Consider the following 5,009-nt stretch of genomic DNA (forward strand, 5'->3'; position numbering starts at 1 on the left):
GCTGCATCAACGTGAATTTTAGCATAATCCGATGTGGCACCTTTGGTCTTGTGACTCCCGAGATCCGATTCAGTAAGGCCCTGTGGTTCCTAGACCCATTGCGAGTGAGCACCTAAACTCGCCTTTTGTCCTATAGTAGAAAATTTCTCAAGAAAAACTACTCTTCTCTTTCAAGGGACACGACAACACTTCATCAGCTGTTCACTTTTGTTAAAGAAAATCTCAGACAAGAAACGAAGAAGATGCGGACGCGGCTGTTCTACGCCCCGAGCTCATGTGAGCTCACGTGAACAGTAAAATCGTAAAAAAATGGAAGTCCAATTTAGAAAATTCTGAATTATTTTTATGTGAAACGTTGACAAAATGTTTGTTGGCTTGCAAAATTTTATGACCATATGACATTCATGAAAATCATGGCAAAGAAAAACGAAATTGATGCGAACATTTTGGAGAAGGTGCCCACATTCGTCAGGGTGTGACATGGCCACATGGATCATCAGCCAGTGGCAGCCTCTTCTCCCGCCATTATTGGACCTAGTGCGGTCGCTTTACATTAGTTGATGGTTTAATCTCATTGTCAACCAGAACTGTGGTAAGCTTTCCCTCTATGTGGCCGGCCGTACGTGCTTCTCAATCTTGTCTAGTTTTGCTTGCGTGTTTGGCCCTCCTCGCTCGTTCGTAAAGGAGGCTTAGTTTGTCGTCGACCTCGCGCGCGCCATTTAAATTCACCGAGGCGACGGTGAGAAAGTTGCACGAGTGGCTAGCTATCGATCGGCGTGGAAAAGCGCAACCGGAGAAAGTCATTTTTACGTGGGAGCGTGGGTCACTGGAATGGACGAGATAGTAGATAGATAAAGCTTAGAGCATCTACATCGACTATGGACAAATCCGGTCCCTACACCCGTGATGGGTAAATCTAGCGCGTCCGCGGACACTAACCGGTGACATCTTAAATAATGCAATCCACATCCGAATACCACATGACAAGACACCCTTTCACCTCATCCTGAACAGCCCCTACGCTAGATCAATATGGTTCCTGGTAGCTGGAGATCTGGATATTCCCATGCTCATTCCGCCGGCGCAGCCTGCAACCTCCATCCTCTTGTGGTGGAATGACTACCCCTCCCGACTAAGTCCGCGGGCCAAAACAGCTGCAATATACACAACATGGAACATATGGAGGAAAGGAATCGCTGTGTATTCGAGCACAAGGCGTTACACGAGTCTGCTATCCTACAGCTCATCAAACAGGACATTCTTCATCCAACTCTCTCTGCTCATTGGCTTTCTGATGTTGAGAATAGCCCAGAACCGGAGCCAGATTAAATCCTCTTTTTATTTCGGTGGGAGTCACCTTAAAACCCGGCTCTGTAATGCAACCTCTGTATTTTTGTTTACTCCTTAATATATAGGCGGTACAAGCTGCCGATTCCTCAAAAAAGAAACCTCAAATTCATATTATTGCATGCACCGTAGCAATCTTTAAGCGGAGCTTCTCCGGTCGCCGTGGCCATGTCCGGCGGCCTGCTGCACTCCCAGGAGTGTTGGTCCGGGTGCCGGCAAGATAAAGTAGGGTATGGGACACAAGCCGGCTCAAGGGACTCAAGGCGCCGCCGTCTCCCATGCCCTACTCTTCCTCGTCGGAGCTCGGAACCCATTGGATGGGCGTTAGATTGATGATGGATCCGTCGTGAGATGAGCCGACTCCGCCTCGCCGACGTCCACCACTGCGAGTGCTGCCGCCGCCTCCCGTGCCCGCTGCCGCGCACGACGGGCACGCCACACCAAGTTTGCGTCGGACGACGCCCACGGTGCGTCCATGGCCTCAGCGCGCCAACAGAGGGGTTGCGCGTCCGCCACCGCATTCGGACGCCAAACGGATTGCACCGCCTCCGATGAGGCATCGATGGCTGCCCTAGCACTGGATCCATGCGCCATTTGGGCGGACGCAATGGATTCCCAACAGAAGCAGTCTGAGCGCTACCGTGCACGGGTCTCCTCCTGAGAGCGGTGGAGCGCAAGCCGGATCTACATCTCCTCTTTGAAGCCGCGTGGGATGAGCTCGGGGCCGACAGATCTGGAAGTGAAGGACTTGGGTCCGCTGACCGCATGTCGGAGATTGTCAGGCGGCGCCGAAGACAAACTTGGGCGACGGACAGGAGTGGAGTGAAGTGGTTAGGGTTTGGTCCGGCGAGCGGATGGGAAGAAATATATGTGGGATCGGATGGGCCAGCATGGGCCGGGTTCGACGTGGCGGGCGTGCCCGGGCGCCCATATTCACCCTATATTTGGGCTGGATATAAGAGGCATCGGTCAGCCCAGGCGTTTGAGGCCCGTTCGAGGCGTCCATCTGGATCAGATTTTCGTGACCGGTCAATGACCGGCGAACCGCTTAGATGTTTGAGGAGAATTTGAGGTGCCCGGCTATAGATGCTCTTGCTGGAGTTTTTCCTTTTTGTCTAACACTATATGCTTTACTCGTCCGTCGTTTCGCGAGGACGAGATAAGCTTAGCACCAAGCGTGGAAGAACGATAAAAAGGAATGGGAAGTGCTACACACACGGCACTCTCTGGACGATTTACGCAAGATCAGTCAACTCAGCCTTTGAACGAGTCTGATGCGTGGATTAGCATCTTTGGATCAGTCATCGAGCAAGGGTTGTGCAACGACTTTCGTGCGTAAAGTAGTTTCGAAAAGGAATTCTTCGTGCTATTCTCTCTATCCCATAATACAAGAGATAAGAGATATATAAGAAGTGACGCTGCTTCTGCCAGATTTCTCGCCAAATGAAATCATTCACGTGTGCAATTTTTTTACTAAGAGGTGACTTGTTGTCCCTCCAAGTGATTTATGCTGCGGAACGAGACAAATGGTCTGAGCCCCGGTGGACCTAAAGTCATGAGGGCGCAGTGGATCCTGGTAAGGGCCAGCGGAAGGGCTTCGTTGTTAGTCATTTCTTTGAGATTTGATAGGGTTTATGTTCTGTTCAGGAAGGCGAGACGGCGACGGCTCCCTGAAGATGGAGGGGCTGTTTGGATTGTGACTATCTTTGCCATATATTGCCACATGATTTTTGCCACACTTGACTTAGTTGAGTTGCTCAAATTGTTAGCCACATTTTGGCTTGCCTAAGGGAATCTTGCCACACTTTTTGTGTCTATGACATGTGGGGTTCACTTCTCATAAAAAAATCCTTGCCTTAGGTGTGCATAGAACCAAACACCTACTTAACTTGGTCAAACTTGCCTAAGGTTAGGTGTGGTAAAGTGTGGCAGTATGTGGCTAGGAACCAAACAACCCCGGAATAAAGGTCTCCTTGCCTAGCCCCATTCCGGTGGTGTGTCTAGCATTATTGGTGGGCGTGTGTAGGTGTGTCTCCGACGGATTTATCCTCTGTGGATTTGCTCGGATATGGTTGTTCATCTATTTTCGTGTGTCTTCGGGTCGGGTCCTTTCGATCTACATTATTCTTCATTGGCAGCGGTTACTGTTCTGGTGCGCTGGTCCTATGGGGTCTTAGCAAGACGACTTCCCGACTGTCTAGTACAACAACTTGCGATTTCGGTGAAGGAGGGGTGATGACGGCGGTGCGCCTTCGGCTCGCTTCAGTGCTTGTAGTCGTCGCTAGGTGGTCTATGGAACTGGATATCATTTTCATTATTTTTGGGTTTCGTTGTACTGTCATGATTGAAGATGAATAGATCGAAAGTTTTCTTGCAAAAAAAACATTTTTCAAACTGTTAGTTTGAAAAATGTTTTTATATTATGAGATGGAGGGAGTATGTCGCTGTCGAGTTGGGTTTAGGGTTTCAAGGCATCTTCAAAGGAGACATTCAAAGCTCTGGTATATGTTCGGATTGTGGTGCCCGGATCGTTTGTGTCAACTTTCATCATCCAATGAGGACTCCAATTAGTCCGGTGAAGTGATCCAGACGTTTGTTTTCCAACAAATCCGAGACAAACGTGGGGGAGCTATACCGGTGTCCAAGCATCCACTTGACCAACAAAAAGCTACCACATGGTCCTCCTCTCTTTTTCTCTACACACATGCATGGTCCCATCTCTCTCTCTCCTTCCAACTAGACAAATAAGGATTAGTTTGTGAAAAGTGTTGGATGGCTCTCTCCCGCATCATTTCTGTGGACCACCTCCGGACGTTAAAATGGACATATATGGGAGCTATTTGCGGGTCAGCTTTGAAGATTCCCTCAGTTCGAGTAAGTGTTCCTGAAAGATTGTGGATGTCGCCTAGGGGGTGAATAGGGGCTTTAAAACAATTATGGTTTAGATTTGAACAAATGCGAAACAAAAGTAGCATTTGTCAAGCACAAAACCTAAATCAACTAGCCTCACCTATGTGCACCAACAAGTTATGCTAAGCAAGATAAACAACTAATCCATTGCAAGATATATAACATGAAATACTATGGCTATCACAAAGTAAAATGCATAAGTGAAGGGCTCGGGTAAGAGATAACTGAGGCACACGGAGATGATGATGTTTCCCGAAGTTCACAACCTCTCGGATGCTAATCTCTGTTTGGAGCAGAGTGGAGGCACAATGCTCCCCAAAATGCCACTAGGGCCACTGTAATCTCCTCACGCCCTTGCGGAATGCAAGATGTTGTGATTCCACTAAGGGACCCCTGAGGGCGGTCACTGAAACTGTACAAATGGCGACCCTTGAGGGAAGTCACCGAACCCGTACAAAATGCTCGGGGAAATCTCCACAACTTAATTGGAGACCCACGACGCTTGCCCGGAGCATTCCACCATGATGGTTGAGCTCCGCGATACCATCAACCATCTAGAGCGCCCAAGCACCCAAGAGGCACAAGCACTAGGGTGCCCAAACTTAAGGAAATATGCCCTAGACGCAATAATAAAGTTGTTATTTTGTATTTCCTTATATCATGATAAATGTTTATTATTCATGCTAGAATTGTATTAGCTGGAAACTTGATACATGTGTGGACACATAGACAAATCACAGTGTCCCTAGTAA

The sequence above is a fragment of the Triticum dicoccoides genome, chromosome 7B, assembly GCF_002162155.2.
Source record: "Triticum dicoccoides isolate Atlit2015 ecotype Zavitan chromosome 7B, WEW_v2.0, whole genome shotgun sequence".
Taxonomy (NCBI): Eukaryota; Viridiplantae; Streptophyta; class Magnoliopsida; order Poales; family Poaceae; genus Triticum; species Triticum dicoccoides.